Below are 17708 nucleotides of genomic sequence, written 5' to 3' on the forward strand. Positions count from 1 at the left end.
AAACTTCTCTCACTGGGGATAAAGGATCAAGTATCTTCTTTTCATACCAGGTCTTCCTAACCCTCAGGGAGCTCTTATACTTCCTCCATTCTTAGTGGGATAACATACAGTCATGCCACATAATCATGTTTTGGTCAATGATGCATACACTGCGGTGGTCCCATAGATTATAATGGAATTGAAATGCTCCTATTACCTAGTAATGTGTTAATAATCCTGACCCTCTGTGGATCTAAGCTAATGTGTGTGTTTATGTCTTAGTTTTTAACAAAAAAGTTTAAAAAGTTAAAAAAATTAATAGAAAAGAGCTTATAGAATAAAAATACATAGAAAGAAAATATTTTTGTACAGCTGTACAATGTCTTTGTGTTTTAAGCTAAGTGAGAAAGTTAAAAATATATGATGTTTATAAAGTAAAAAGTTACAGTAAGCTTAAGCTAATTTACTATTGAAGACAGAAATTAAAAAATAAATATAGCATAGTCTAAATGTGCAGTGTTTATAAAGTCTACAGTAGTGTACAGTGATATCCTAGGCCATCATATTCACTCACCACTCATTTGCTGATTCACCCAGAGCAACTTCAAGTCTTGCAAGCTCCATTCATGGTAAATGCCCTATACAGGTTTACCATTTTTATATCCTTTATACAGTATTTTTACTGTACCTTTTCTACATGTAGATATGTCGGAATACACAAATACCGATTGTTGTGTTACAATTGTCTACAGTGTTCAGTATAGTAACATGCTGTACAGGTTTGTAGCCTAGGAACAATAGGCTATGCCATATAGTCTAGATGTAGGCTGTACCATCTAGATTTGTGTTAGTACACTCTATGATGTTTGCACAACAATGAAATCACCTAAGGACACATTTCTCAGAATGCATTCCCATAGTTAAGTGACATATGACTGTGGTTCTATTGGTAAATCTATTCTGGCTTAATATTCAACAAATGTAGATTTTACAATTTTTACTTTAATATTCAACAAATGTTGATTTTACAATTTCTACTTTGCTTTATTCAGTGATTAGAAAATTACTCAATAATAGCCACTTAAATAAATTATGTATCAGGTGCTTGGGGCACAGCAGTGAATAATTCAAATACAGTTTCCACCCAGAGGTGCATTCCTCATGAAACAGAAGAAACCTGAGCTTCAGGTCCCCTCGCTAGCACAGCCCCTTCCAAGGTTCTGGGAGATGCCTTAAGATGCATCCACATGATCATATATTTTTTGGTAAAATATACAAAGTAAGGTATTTTTGTATTGTTCTTGAAGAACCAGTCTCCTTCCTACACTGTAGAAGCTGCAGGCACCACAAATCCTTCATCTGCCCCATCACTATCCTCATGGAGATTAGAGTCTAGCATTGAATAAGTGATCACAGGAGTGAAGGGTTTTGGGTTGGGAGGATAAATTAAGAGATTTGGTCTTTTTGAGGGTCAGTAAAGGTTTCTTGGAGAAACTGACATTTAAGCTGAGACCTGAAGGCTTTTTTTTTTAATTTTTGTTCTTTGGCATGGGAGTAGCTGCCTCATCAGGCGGAGGGAATTGTGGGTGTCAAGGCCCTGGGCAGGGCTGAGAGAGGGCAGGGCTGGTTTGAGAGCCTGAACTGGGTACCTACAGTTAGCTAGCTGATCCCAGCTGGTGAGTGGAGACTAATGAAGCATTTTGAACGTTATTCTAAGGACAATGGCATGCTGCTGAAAGGGAGTTACATAATCAGATTTGCATTAAAAAACCGAAAAAAACACCACTCTAGCTGTAGGGTGGAGAATGAATTTTGTTTTGTTTTTACCCTCCAGAAACACCACCTGGAACACAGCTGTGACTTGATAAACAAGTGAAATATTCTTTGGTGTGGTGAGGGGAAAACAAATTTCTCAAAGGACACACACCATGGTGTATGAGAGGACACTGGAGCCCAGCCAGCATCTGACATGCTGAATTCAAAGTGCAGATGAAAGTAGGACAACTGATTCACAAGCTGGGATGCCTGTGTTGTTGTTTGCCAGTGTGCGTGTGTGTGTTTTCCTGGCACCCTTCATTCATTCCCCAGCACAGTTGACATCAGGTTGGAAGCAGTGAGTTCTGAGGGAGACTGCTAGAGGACCCAACTTGGAGAATCAACGATCTGCGATGAAGATAATGAAGATAAAGACAATGTCAATGTCAGCGTCCAAAATCATAAGGACCCTTTAAGAAGCTTCTAGAGCAGAAGTGACTGTGCAAGAAGGGCCAGTAAAGTCTAGGCAATGCACGACCAGGCGCGGTCGCTCACGCCTGTAATCCCAGCACTTTGGGAGGCCGAGGTGGTTGGATTACCTGAGGTTAGGAGTTTGAGACCAGCCTGACCAACATAGTTTCACCCCATCTCTACTAAAAAAAAAAAAAAAAAAAAAAAGTTAGCCAGGTGTGGTGCTGCACACCTGTAATCCCAGCTACTCTGGAAGCTGAGGCAGGAGAATCGCTTGAACCCAGGAGGCGGAGGTGGCAGTGAGCTGAGATTGCGCCGCTGCACTCCAGCCTGGGCAACAGAGTGAGACTCTGTCTCAAAAATAAATAAATAAATAAATAATAAAGTCTAGGCAATGCAGCAGACTGCAGACAAATGGGTCTCCAGACTCTTGAGCACTTGGCTTTTGTTACTCTCACCTCCACCATCCTTTACCTGGTTCTATATCTGTCCTTTGGATCTTCCTGCATTTACCTTCCTGATTTTGCTCCTTAGTCTGGTTTTGTCCCAGACTTTACTCTCCTACTGCCCGCTCTCCTGTCCCTGATGGTTCATAGTTTCTTACTATCAGGGAGAAACCCTGATATTGACTTGGCCCAGCAGTAATTCTGTCCATGCAATTCTCTTGCATGGGCTGTGACAGGCAGACACCTCACTAATTAGATCAGCACAGGGGTCTGCATACATTTAGTGTGGGGACCTCCAGCCCATCCTTGAGTGCACAAATTTAGTTCAGCACCATTCAGCTGCTGAAATTTGATGCAGTGGCCCTGGATGACCAAGGAATGTGGTGATAATTCTAAATAGGGTGTGTTCATTAAGTGAAGGAAATGTAGAATACGTTTTAGATGAAAAAGAAATTTTTAAGTTTGGAGGGTAAAGATCAATCATCCATAAAACTAACTGATATATAACAGTTCATTTTTGATGATACTAGATAAATAAGGAGTGAAGACATTTTCAGAATTACAATGGCATTTATCTGCCTTCATTAAATTAAGCTCAGGAAACTAATGCAGACTCCAGATTGCCCACAGTCTAACACAGTCTTTGCATCTGAGGTTAACAAAATTAAATTTGGGAAAATCAAGAGTAAGACTTTTAATGTTTCTACCACCTGTCAGCCTGGAAAGTTTTCTTAGTTTTTGTTTTTGGAGAGGCATTTGAGATTTGTGTTCCTGTCAACTTGAGAGAGGAATGGAGGAAGTCAAAGGGAAGAAGAGGAGCTGATGCAGTCCGAGGGGAAACAGGAGTGAGGGCAGGGAGCCCAGAACAGGGTCAGGGTGAAGATGGGTGTGGGGAAGGCAGAGCAAACCAGCTGCTGCTGTCAACCCTGACCTATTTCCTGGAGCTCTGGGAGCCCTCCCATCCCTGCTCTCAGCAACAGTGATGCTGCCTTTGGGTGGCTGTGCAGCCAACCCACACTGAGTGATAGCTGTCCCTGTCATTTTCTTAAATGTCACCAGTGAAGGAGACATTTCCACCTCCCTGGAGTACACATACTCCACTTGTGGATAAGTGGACACTTGGTTCCATTTTCACAGCTTCCAAAAATTGGTCACAGATGATTAACAATTGTGTCAACTTCTCTGGTATGAGAAGCCATAGATGGAGGTATACAGAAATGATTTCTTAAAAAATGTAATGTCCTTTCTATGTGGCAGTAAAACATCTTTCCTGCCACTAGGAGAAATGTGTTCTTTGAATTATTTTTACAGCCATAAAGGCAGACCTGTGAAAGGCTATCTGTACTGGATAGTTCTCTGCTTTCATGGATTTTATTCAGAATCATCCATTCTTGGAAATGGTGGGGAAAGGGGAAATAAAAAGAGAACAAATATATGTTGGATTAGTTAGTATAAATTATAATTCATAAACTACAGTGTCCAAGCAGTATTACCTTCCACATATTCTAGAATAGCTTGGTTCCTATTTTTGAGCCCCTGCCTGGTGCCAGTAACTTGTTTTCAGCTAATTCAGGGTTTCTGTCCCCATTTTCCTTGGAGGAATATCTAAGTTCTTTGGGGATATTGCTGGTGCCAAGCATGAAGCTGTTGGAAAACGAGGAGGCTTTGGCATCTTGTCCTCAGCATCACGTAAATCCTATCAGAACTTAGAAGTGAAATGGGAAGGATTGTTTATCTCCTGCCCAACTAGCTGCTGGGTTGTTCCTTACTCCCACTCACAAGGTCTCTTTGTGTCACTCTAGGTCATTTTGCTCTCCTGAGCCAGTCTGGGAACCACTTTGAGGCTGTTTGAGTCCAGAGCCATGGCCTAGGCCTCTTGCGGTGTGGGGATCCTGCTGTGTTCCCTCAGCTGAATCAGGGGCACTGGGCAGTGCCTTCCCCTCTCCTGGCCTATTCTCAGCCGCGCCTAAGTGATCTTATTTCATCTTGACACTAACCTTGGATATTTGAAATAGAATTATTCATTTACAAAGGAGGAAAATGAGATTCAGACAAGCTAAATACATGCCAAAGCCACATAACTACAAGTGGCAGAGCTCAGTCTGCTTTCCAAACCCATGCGGCTCCCTTCATCACCGTGACTCACCCACTTTATCCCCCAACTTCGAGGAAGTCTCTTCTGATCACCCAAGAATAATGTCTGCCTCCTTAGAAATTTTGTAGCCGTTGGTGTTTCAATTTTGGGAGTGACATCTAATTGTCACACACTGTTTCACATGCTAGCTATCTGTGCACGTATCTAGACAAGCCTGCTTAGGCTGTGGCTCCTGGAAGGCAAAGACCACTTCTTGTGTTTATCTCTATCCCATCTACTAACACCACACTCTGCACATGATAAATGTTTAATATATGATTGATTCCAATAAAAACATGTGTTAAAAAATTGGTAAATGGATGAACGTGTACTTTCTATATGAATGTATTCTATCTGTGTGCTTACACTGCAATTATAGGCTAGTTAACAATGCATGGCCTATAGATGTCTGCCCTTGTTCTTGCCTTCTAGTTCCACAGTCCTTAATCCACACTGTACTTTGGAGAGCATACAGGTCCAGCAGTGATGCGGCTCTATCTCACGCCTACTCTCCTATTCTACTTACAGAATCTGCTGTCCCCTGACTTTTTAATTTCTCAGTTTTCTGACTCCATTCCCAGGCTCCAGACATAGGACTCTATGCTCTTCTTTTTAAAGACAAGTCATTTGGACCCTTACTTGGAGCCTTTCTTGCCCTGTGGTAAGATTGAATCTCAACTCTGCATGCTCCCTCAATTGCCAGGGCACCTAGGACTCTGGGAACAGACAGGGTCTGTGCCCACATCAGCCTGGTGGTATTCTTACTGGCTGGGAGTATTCTTGCCAGTGTCCTCATCTTCCCACAGGACAGAAGGATTATCATACGGTGAACATATGGAGTGTTCCCAAGGTGCCTCTTAAAAAATCCCAATAACTGGTTCAATGGTACAGCATAGAAATGCGTAATTGAATTTTTAAAAATAGTTTAGATTAAAATCTATTTAGAAAAGGGGGAAATGATATATTTTCTTGTATATGCTATGGCAAAGTTTAATATCCAAGGATAATCCCTACAGAGTTGTCAGATCTATTGGTTATAAGGGAGAGATACCTAATTTAAATTAATTTAAGCAAAAGAAGAGAATGAATTGTTTATATAACTGAAAAGTCTAGGGCTTCAGGCACAATAGAATCCAGTGATATCTGTCTTTCTCTCAATCTAGAGACTTTGCTTTCAAACTTTAATTTGGACCCTAACAGGTGGGGCCTCTCTCAGAAGCAGAGATACTTTCTCTCTCAGCATCCAATTAGTTGCTGAAAAAGTACTCTGAGTGGCCCTGCTTGGGTCATGCCCACTATTAGACCAATCTGTATCCATTGAGAAAGGATATGCTGGTCAGCTTAGATTATGTTTCTTCTACTGGGGTTGTCAATGCAGGATCACATGATTGTGAGGTCCTCTAGAGTCCTTCAGACTAAGTGAGGCAAGGCAGATTCCCAAATGAAAGAATGTAGGGAAGACCGAAATACCCAGCACATGCCCACTGTGTTCATGAATTAGGTCCTCCATAATGGTCCCCCCCCATCTCACTACCCCCAGTGAAATGAATCTATGCCCTACAAATGGCTAAAGGGAATTAACATCTGTTGATCTCTTGTTAAGTTCAAGCACTATGCAGGGAACATTAAAAGCATCATATTCTTTAACTCTTATAATTGTCTTCCTTTATTCCACCTTTTTAACAAGTCTGCCACCAGTTCAGCAAGGCGAGCTAGGTCTCGTGTGGAAGGAAAGCCCTGCAGCCCCTCAGCATTCACAGCTCTTATTTTACTCACTGGTATCTGGTCCTGTCCTCGATCACTTTACCCTGACCTAACACCAGTCTCTATTCCACCATCAGTCAGCCCAGTTTTGCTACACCAATTGGCCATCTCCAAAGAGTTTCTGACCTACCCCCTCCTTCTGCCTGACACTTCCACACACAGACCCCTTCCTCATTCTCTGTGACTTACTGTATTAGTCTATTCTTGCACTGCTATAAAGAAATATCTGAGACTGGATAATTTATAAAGTATAGAGGTTTAATTGGCTCATAGTTCTATAGTCTGTACAGGAAGCATAGAGGCTTCTGCTTTTGGGGAGGCCTCAGGAAATTTATAATCATGGCAGAAGGTGAAGGAGAAGCAAGCACATCTTACGTGGCCAGAGCAGGAGCAAGAGGGTAGGGGAGAGGCTATATACTTTTAAACAACTAGATCTCATGAGAACTCCCTCACCATTGCAACATAGTACCAAGAGGAAAATCCGCCCCCATGATCCAGTCACCTCCCACCAGGCCCCACCTCAAACAATAGGGAGGATTACAATTCAACATGAGATTTGGGCAGGGTCACAGATCCAAACCATATCATTCTGCCCCAGCCCCTCCCAAATCTCATGTCCTTCTCACATTTCAAAATACAATCATATTTTCCCAATAATGTATTCCCCCAAAATTCCCCAAAGCCTTAGCTCATTTCATCACTTACTCAAAAGTCCACAGTTCAAAGTTTTATGTGAGACAAGTCCCTTCTGCCTATGAGCCTATAAAATTAAAAACAAGTTACTTACTCCCAAGATACAATCGGGGTACAAGCATTGGGTAAATACTCCCATTCCAAAAGGGATAAATTGGCCAAAAGAAAGGGACCCAGAAGGGCAATCATTAAATCTAAAAGCACCAAAATCATCTCCTTTGACTTCCATGCTCCACATCCAGAGCACACTGGTGTGAGGGGTAGGCTCCCAGAGCCTTCTGCAGCTCTATGCCTTTGGCTTTGTAGGGTTCAGCCCCTGAGGCTGCTCTCAAGGGCTGATATTGAGTGTCTGTGGCTTCTCCAGGTGCAAGGTGCAAGCTGTTGGTGGATCTGTCATTATGGGGTCTGGAGGATGGTGGCCATTTTCTCATAGCTCCATTAAGAAGTGTCCCGGTGGGGACTTTGTGTGAGGGACCCAACCCCACATTTTTCCTCTGCACTGCCCTAGTAGAGGTTTTCCATGAGGGCTCCACTCTTGCAGCAGGCTTCTGCCTAGACGTTCTGGCATTTCCATACATCCTCTGAAATCTAGGTGGAGGCTCCCAAGCCTCAACTCTTGCACTTTGTGCACCCACAGGCTTAACACCACATGGAAGCCAACTAGGCTTATGACTTGCATCCTCTGAAGCAGGGGCCCAAGCTGTACCTTGGCCACTTTTAGCCATGGCTGGAGTTGTAGCAACTGGGATGCAGGAAGCTATGTTCTGAGGCTGCAAAGGGCAGTGGGGCCCTAGGCCTGTCCAGGAAACCATTCAATCCTGTTATGCCTCTGGGCCTGTGATGGGAGGAGCTGCCATGAAGGTCTCTAAAATGGCTCCAAGGCTTTTTCCTCATTGTCTTGGCTATTAGCATTTGCCTTCCCTTTAGTTATACAAATTTCTGTAGCCTGCTTGAATTTCTCCCCTGAAAATGAGCTACTACTGTTGCAACGTAGTACTAAACTTTCCTAACACATGGCCAGGCTGCAAAATTTCCAAACTTGCATGCTATGCTTTTTTTTTTTTTTTTAAATATAAGTTCCAATTTCAGGTAATTTATTTGCTTATGTATATGAGCATAGGTTGTTAGAAGTAGCCAGGTGACATCTGAATGCTGTGCTGCTTAGAAATTTCTTCTGCCAGATATCCCAAATCATCTCTCTCAAGTTCAAAGTTTCACAGATCCTTGGGGTAGGGTCATAATGCCTCCAAATTCTTTGCTAAAACATAACAAAAGTGACCTTTGTTCCAGCTCCCAATAAGTTTCTCATTTCTATCTGAGAACTTCTCAGCCTGGACTTCATTGTCCATATCACTATCAGCATTTTGATCACAGCAATTTAAGAAGTCTCTTGGAAGTTCCAAACTTTCTGTCATCTTCCTGTTTTCTCAGCCCTCCAAACTGTTCCAACCTCTTCCCATTATCCAGTTATAAAACTGCTTCTACATTTTCAGGTATCTTTATAACAATGCCCCACTCCTTGGAACCAAAATCTGTATTAGCCCGTTCTCACACTGCTATAAAGAAATACCTGAGACTGGGTAATTTATAAAGAAAAGAGATTTAATTGGCTTATAGTTTTGCAGGCTGTACAGAAAATATACTGGCTTCAGCTTCTGGGGAGGCTTCAGGAAACTTGCGGTCATGGCAGAAGGAGAAGGAGAAACAGGCAGATCTTACATGGCCAAAGCAGGAGCATGAAAGGTGAGATTTCAGAGGTGTTTGAACCAGAGCAACTTCATCTTTAATAGGGACTGGGTAAAATAAGGCTGAGACTTATTGAGCTGCATTCCTGGGAGGTTAGGCATTCTTAGTCACAGGATGAGAGAAGGTTGGCACAAGATACAGGTCATAAAGACCTTGCTGATAAAACGGGTTGCAGTAAGGAAGCCAGCCAAAACCCACCAAAACCAAGATGGTGATGAGAGTGACCTCTGGTTGTCCTTACTGCTCATTATATGCTAATTATAATGCATTAGCTTGATAAAAGACACTCCCACCAGCACCACAACAGTTTACGGATGCCATGGCAACATCTGGAATTACCCTATATAGTCTAAAAAAGGGAGGAACCATCATCTCCGGGAATGGCCCATCCCTTTCCCAGAAAACTTGTGAATAATCCACCCCTTGTTTAGCATATAATCAAGAGATAACTATAAGCATCCTTAGGCCAGAAGCTCAAGCCACAGCTCTGCCTATGGAGTAGCCATTCTTTTATACTTTTACTTTCTTAGTAAACTAGCTTTCACTTTACTCTATGGACTTGCCCCAAATTCTTTCTTGGGTGAGATCCAAGAACCCTCTCTTGGGGTCTCGATTGGGACCCCTTTCTGGTAATGGGGAGTGGGGAGGTGCTACATGCTTTTAAACAACCAGATCTCATGAGAACTCACTCACTATTGCAACATAGTACCAAAGGGAAAATCCACCCCCCTGATCCAATCACCTCCCACTAGGCCCCACCTCCAATATTGGGGATTACAGTTTAACATGAGATTTGGGTAGGAACATAGATCCAAACCATATCCCTTACTCTGTGGGCCATTCAAACTGATCACTTAAGGTAACCCTATCTTGGCATATTGGCTAACTCCACACAACTAACATTCTCTGAGGTAGATAAAGTTATCCAGATTTTTCTTCTGGAGACATAAAGATTCCAAGAGGTAAAGGAATTTCTCCAAAGAAAAATCTAGTATTTAACTGAATTACACCCAAAGCCTGATTATAAATTTACCAGGCACTAAGCAAGGTAGAATAATATGTGTGAAGCCCCCGTGAGTTCTTGCAAATTTGGCAAATCAAAGTAAAAATTTTGGTCTAGTCAATAAGATATTGCAGTTTGGTGATATTCTTAGATGATGCTCTTGCCTGAATTTGAGTTGAAGAAAACAAGAGTTAAGAATGCATGAAAATAGACACACTATGAATGATTGTGCTGTTTTTCAGAATGATGGTTCCCAGATTTGTGCAGTACACAACTTGAACAACATTGCACAGTGATCCTGCAGGGAAAATAATAAGTTAGGAACTTCATATAAGAAAAATCACTATTTACATGATTTGCTTGAAAAAAATTAAATTTATTTTTAATTTAATTAAAAAATTAAATTGAAGGCTCATATATGTACACCTGTAGATTGAAATTCAAAGTAACAGCAAAAGATCTGTGATCTACTTGAGCTCTGCAATTTCTCACATATGATGTATATGCCTATACGGTATCAGACTGTTGATTCTCTGCAGAAGTACAGCTTTCTGAGTCTGAGGAGAAAAAACTTACATAAGCATCAGAATCCAAAGACTTCTTTTATTTCAAACAGCTCTTAACATTTTGACAAGTTAAGCACAAATGAATCATAAATGTACAGATTAAATTTCCATTTGTAACACAAATGGGTCTAAATTGGAGAAGGAAAAAGTGGTTGGCCAAGTGCATTCCTATTTTGCTGAGTCAAGAACTTTGAAAAAATAGCCTACTGTTTGAAAAATCTAAATATACCCTAATAAAACCACAAATTTGAATATTTCCATATTCTAGTGGTCTGCTTTTATTTCAGAGTCAAAATGATTTGGCAAGAATGTTTAAAAAGAAATTCTCTCTCTCCCCCTAATTAATGGTTTTTCTTATCTGGCATTCAACATATTTCTTGAATTTCTTGACTTCATCTTCTGTAGCTAACTAAAAACATAAGCTGAATATTTTCTGATTAAGACCATGCCTGCTACTGTGTGAGCACAGAATCTCCTCAGCTTGTTGCATCCGTTGTATAAGAGGAACACTTATTATTTGGGTAACTGAGTGAAAACCATCAACAAGAAACACTTCCAAAGGGTGAGGAAAAACAAATTACTGCTTACCAGCTATACATCCCAGGTTTTTTAATCATGTGATCTGACTTTAATTGGATGTATTGAGAAAGAAGTTAAAAGGATTGAAGAAAAGTCAGTAATCCTTAGTAAAGTGAGTTACCTATCTCAGTAAAAGAGTCACCCTTTCACCGATAGTGAGCACTGGATCCCAGAAGTAGAGATTGCTAAGTGTCCACTGTACCCTCTTACTGGGTGAAAAGGGAAGAAGTTCATCTTTCCAGGGGTAGGCAGAACTAAAGCAGGCATGTGGGCAAAGATGAGGGTTTGGAGTGGTCCAGAGTCAGGTGGTGCTAAGCCAGGGAGGAGGCAGCCTAGGGTGAGCCAGGGACTTAAATAGAACAGAAAAGGGAGGTGTCAAAGAATGAGACGATAAAAAGATAAATAAGGCTGGGCACAGTGGTTCACGCCTGTAAATCCCAGCACTTTGGGAGGCGGAGGCGGGCGGATCACAGGGTCAGGAGATTGAGACCATCTTGGCCAACACAGTGAAACCCCGTCTCCACTAAAAATACAAAAAGTTGTCTGGGCGTGGTGGCGGGCGCCTGTAGTCCCAGCTACTCGGGAGGCTGAGGCAGGAAAATGGCGTGAACCTGGGAGGCGGAGCTGGCAGTGAGCCTAGATCGAGCCACTGCACTCCAGCCTGGGAGACAGAGCGAGACTCCGTCTCAAAAAAAAAAAAAAGATAAATAAACAAGAAGCCCTTTTCTTGGTAGCAACCATCATTTTTCATTGATAGAGCACAATCTATTGTGAGTATTGCAGAGCCCTTGCTGGTAAGAATTTTATCTTAGTTCTGGTATGACTTTATCTTAGCAGAGTGGTAAGCTTGAAGAAATACGGTGATTAAGTGTCTATTTGACAATGACTATTGGAACAGAATTCATACTCAATGACTTCAACCTTACTACCAACTTTTGATTTTCAATATAAATTTGGAGACTGGCTAGGTATTTTCAATATCTAGGCTGACTTCACTTTACATTTCCCAGGCAGCTTTCTGTACTGAACCTTGTAATTGTGGTTGTGCCAATTTGAGGTAGAAATGGGTCAAAAAGAAATGAGGTAGAATCTGGTCCAAATACAATTGCAAGTAATCATCAGTTTTGCAGAGTACTATAAGAGAATGTGAAGATATTTATTGTTTGTTTCTGGATTCTGGGTCCAGAAAGGAGAGATCCCATTAACTTTGTCTTTTTTTTCTTTTCTTTTTCTTTCTAGCAGGTTGGGGTAAGGGGAAAGATGTCACTCTCTTTTTTTGTCTAAGTATAAATTGGAGTGGAGCAATGGCCAGGCTGTGTTGATGGTACTGATTTCAGAGCCATCTTGAACCTCAGTAAAAAACCCATTTCTGTGTTGCCAGAAAGCTCTCTAGCCATCAACTTGCCTTCCTGTGAGAAGGTATCATTATCAGAAACCTCTGTGTAAACTCAGCATCTACCTTTGGTTGGCCTTGTTTCTTGTACTCCTAGAATTTTCGGGTAGGGTCTAGAACAACATTAGACAGCTTCTAAATGGGTAAACATTGTTTTCTGATGCAAAGGAACCACCATACAAAGCACATTCAACTGCAGATGGTCCCTGACTTACGATAATTTGAGTTAAGGATTTTTCAACTTTATAATGGTGCAAAAGCAATATGCATTAGAAATAGACTAGAAACTGTACTTTGAATACCTATACATCCAATCAGTTTTCCACGTTTAGTATAATATTCAATAAATTGCATGAGATCTGCAACACTTTATTATAAAATAGACCTTGTGTTACATGCTTTTGCCCAACTGTAGGCTAATGTAAGTGGTCCTAGAATGTTTAAGATAGGCCAGGCTAAGCTGTGATTTTTGGTAGGTTGGTTGTTTTAAATGCATTTTCACCTTATGATATTTTCAACTTAATAATGGGTTAGGATGTAACCTCATGGTAAGTCAAAGAGCATCTGTATAGTTATCAAGTAGCCAAATACAAGAAAATATGAGCCCCTTTTCTTTAGATATTTGAACAAGTTGCTTTGAAGATTCACCTCTAGAGGAGTGTCAACCAAGCCTATGCAGCCATGTGGAGGCCCATGGTGTTTTCTATTTAGATATTTCAATAAAACAAGGGAAACAGTGTAGTATAATAAAAGGAACATTATTAGCCTTATATGCAGCCTGGTAGACCTGAGTTTAAATCTCAGCTTTGTTGCTCACTGAGATGTTGAGCAAGTCACTTTTAAACTCTCTGGGTCTCAGTTTCTTCACGTGGAGACAATAGCTATCTTTGAAGGCTTGTATCAAAAGAGACGCTGTCAGTCAGTCACCCGGAACCTATTAGGTACTCAACAAAGATTGGTTTCCTTTCCTTCTTCCTCTCCTCCGAGCTTCCTGACTTGCAGAAAATAATTTCTTGGTCAATGTTTGTAAAAGGCTCAAAAATTCACCCAAACTTTCCAAACAACCCTTTAACAAGCTTCCCCATAAAAGCATCTAGAACAGAGGCTTCATTTGCTGTAACGAGCCTAAGGATTTGGCAATAGAGAAGTTAACCGAGTACCATGTTTTCGAGCAATGGTTTTAAAGTGGCTAGGAGGTCAAGTCACAAATAATCTAAGGTCTCTTCCAGCTCTAAAATTCTATGGTTCTGTGAAATTGAGGCAGTAGCTGCAAACCAAGGCAGGCTTGTATGACTCAAAGAATTGCATGTGCTGGGCTGGCTGCTCAGCATATTGAGGATTTGATTAAAAACTCACTACATTCACACTTTAGCTTTGGGATTAGCAGATCAAATAAATGCATGTTACTGCTTTGTCAGATACAGCAAAGTCGTTTTTGTCTGCTAGCATATTTAATGGGGGGAATACACAATAGCTAAATAGAATAGCAAACAAACAGTCCATGGAGAGGAGAAGAGGGTGTCATCACCAGCCCAGTTCCCTGACCTCTTCATTGCTGATCGACATGGTCTATGTGAGAAAATTTAGCTATATGTAAATGTAGACAACTTGGTGAAAAATCTATAAGGGTATCTAATTCTGAAACTAAGAACTTTCAAGAAAATCCGAACAAGAATGCTTAGGTAAAATTGATTTTAATTTCTCTGAGATCTCATTAATTTCCATTTAGATGGATTTTTAAAAATTAAGTTGTAGGGCACTTGGTTTTGCAATGCTAAGCATTGTTTGACACAACTTATTTTTAGCGTCTATTTTAACAAGAGAAATGAAATGTAACCACTCCAGGATATGGAAATACCTCTTGTAAGGAGTGTGTGGTGTGTGTGTGTGTGTGTTTGTGTGTGTGCATGTGTGTATGCCTGTGTGTTTTCTTCGAGAAGATCATTTTTTCCCCCTCTGCTTTGGGAGTTTATTTTATTAATAGAAAATACAGCAAGTTTTAAATATCTTTTCATTCAGTGGAAACATGGATTCAATCCAGTGGAAACATGGATTCAATCATCCTTCCTTTTCACACTGGGAGTCAGGGAGAGAGCCTGGGTAATTAAGTAACAAGAGCACAGATTCCTAAAGACACTTAACAAACAAGATATTCTTGCCTAGAGGAGTAACAGTTACAATGACTGCTGCAAAGACAAACATGTTTTCAGTACCTACTATGTGCCAGGTTCTGGCTTTGACACTTGTGAAGGGGTTAAAATCCTGGTGCTGTATAAATGTCCCCAGATGATATTCTAATTTAAGGAAGAAACAATATATATTTAGGATAAAGTGGAGTCTCCTACTCAAACCTGAGCAGGTAAGAGATCTAAATTAGGTTAAGCAGCACCGAAGAGTATTCAAAATTAGTGAGAATGGCACTTACTTAATTGTATCTGAATTTTTATCTTTTGGAATATTCACTCATTCAGCAAATTTTTATAGAGTGACTACTGAAGAAGAACCGTGAGAGTATAAACAAGCGACTAAAATGTTTCTGTTTTTCATTACAGTCTAGAAGGGCAGAATATATATTCTTGCTTTAATTGAATGCTGTATATAATTATTAATGTTATAATTTTTACAACTAAATTTTCATAGATATGTATCTAAAAAAACTACTTGATTTTATGTAAGAAAGCTACTTGATAATTTCAACCATACAAAAATAAAACCACCAAAATATAAAATATCAATCAATCAGTCAAAGTGGAAGTAGAAAAAAAAACTGCAAGAGTGTGCACTAAAATATTCATAGTAATATTTTTGTGATGGTGGAAACATGGTAATTTGGGTTTTCATTCTTTTTTTCTTATTTTTTAAGTCTAAACCTAAATTTTTTTATACTTTCATTATTTAAAATATGATAATCATTAAGAAGACAGAGATGAAGAAAAGAAGGAAGTGGAGGCAATGAGGAACGGAGAGAAGGAAGGAAGGAAATCATGCTTGAAAGAAGGTATTTCTCTTTTTGCTACTCACATTTATGAAAACCTTGCCTGTTTAGGCCATAAACCAATACCTGCTCATTTTTAGTTGTGGAACATGTCAAGTTTTTTTCCGGATGTGGCAGAGATTATGCAGCTACAATGAAGCCAGATTAAGATTTCGGGAAAATGAACAGATCTCTACGTAAGTTACTATAGAAATAATTGTAATGATGGAATGGCTAAAGTAAACAGGAGGCAAAATTTACAACTGTTGGCACACACGAATGAGAAGCAAGTGAAGGCCTAAATGAAAGGGGGTTGGAGCCTGAAAGTGACAGTTGATGAGAATGGGAGATAGTACCAAGGGCAGGGGAGGGGCATTGTTTAGGGAGAGACTGGCAGGGATGCCATGGAGTTGAAGGGGGTGCACAGGAGAGTGGTTATTGAGCTGAAGTAAGGCAGGCACTGAGGGTGGGGCCTGAGCCGTCTGCTAGAATGACTCCTAGTTGCTCTAGGGGTACCTTCAAAGACTCCTTGCCAAGTTTGATGTCCCCAGATGATATTCTAATTTAAGGATTTCCAAGTGAAACCTGAAGGGACTTTTATAAAGTGTTCCATCTCTGAGCAGTCTGCCCATTTTAAAGGCAGGGGTCCATTAGCATAGATTTTGCTTCCCCTGCTTGGAGGTCAGCTATGTCTCCGCTGGTATTGCACAGTCCTTCAGACGCATAGAACTATATGTAGGCTCCATTTGCAAAATTGCTGGAGGTGTTGCTATTCAGGATTCCCCCAGACCTAGGCTACTATTGAATACCATGGGACTGAAGCTCTTTTAATTTCCAAGCTGTATGTGGGCAACATGGAACAGCATGGAAACTGACAGATTGTCGGCATTTTTAAAGTCAGAGTATGCCACAGAAAAATCTAACTTTCTTATATTTTTTGACAAACCTGAAGATTTGTTAACATTTTAATTGACAATTTCTGCAAAAGTGATGGAATAGAGCTGAACAATGGTATACATTATTTTTCTTCTTCCTATGTGACTAGAATGTTCTCCAAAGAGATTGTTTTGCTTGCCAATAAAAAGAGACACCTGGGAGCACCATACTCTCTCCTATTCCTCTGGGTATCATATTTCCTTATGACACCTGAAACTCTGATGCCTTCTGGGTCCATGAAAGCAGTGAGATGAGCACAGGAAACCACGCTGAGGATGGTTGAGCAAAAAGGTTACATTGAGCCACTGGATTAACCTGCCCAGAAACAGGATATCTTCAGATTTCTTGTTAAGTAAGAAAATGTAATTTTGTTGATTCTAAGTTACACTTTCTTTTGTTAGTTCAACATCTCTGAAATCAGAACATATTTTGCCATGGTAATATCTTACCATCACTGTTGGCCAGAGGCCATCCTTACATAGGTGTCATTGCCTATGCATGTGTCAACTTGATTGCTATTCTCTGTGATATGACTGACAACTGCAGCCCTTTGACAGTTCAGTCGACAAACCATTGAAGATTATTAGGGTAAGAAATACTGCTTTCTGTCTGAAAACTTTCCAATGACATCTTCTGAAAAGACAAAGAAAGTATCAGCATCAAAATTTGCATAATAATCGTCTGTGCTTAGAAAGAAATCCAAGTGGCAATAGTAGGTCAATCTTTTAAGAAATGTTGCATCACCAATACTTTTGATATTACAGAGGATGATATTGGGAGGAAAAAGCATGAATATTTATGGCTCTGAATTTTAAAAGTGAGTTTGAAGAGTCAGACTCTGAAAGTGAAGACATTTTAAAACCACGAAGCAACATATTTTGATTTATGGTTGTGTATATATATGTATTTATAATATATATGTGATATATAAAATATACATCTAAATATATTTTTCAATTATCTTGCAATAGGTATAAAATAAAATTTTAAGTTGTTAGCACTGTGTTAGTTTAATTGACATGTTTTTTGTAGTACTTCATAAAATAATGATGTGTGTTACAATTGGTGTCTTACATTTGGCAAAAACAAGAATAAATTTCTTATTATTTAAGTTGGAGCTTCCATTTCTTGCAACCAAAAGCATTCACCATGATATAACTTAGTTTGTCTCAGTCCATTTAGTGTTGTTATAACAGAATATCTGAAGCTGGGTAATTTATAAAGAAAAGATGTTTATTTGGCTCATGATTCTGGTGGCTGGAAAGTTCA

At 40.1% G+C, this 17708-nt stretch overlaps 1 long non-coding RNA gene across 1 annotated transcript; it reads left to right on the top strand.

Annotated features, from left to right (window-relative positions):
• The first annotated feature begins 15102 nt into the window (after positions 1-15102).
• On the top strand, positions 15103-17401 carry LOC134729913 (uncharacterized). The gene is made up of 3 exons (XR_010111474.1): positions 15103-15527; positions 15605-15700; positions 16549-17401. It is a non-coding gene; the product is annotated as an uncharacterized LOC134729913 (long non-coding RNA).
• The last annotated feature ends 307 nt before the right edge of the window (positions 17402-17708 follow it).

The sequence above is a fragment of the Pan paniscus genome, chromosome 2 (assembly GCF_029289425.2).
Source record: "Pan paniscus chromosome 2, NHGRI_mPanPan1-v2.0_pri, whole genome shotgun sequence".
NCBI lineage: Eukaryota > Metazoa > Chordata > Mammalia > Primates > Hominidae > Pan > Pan paniscus.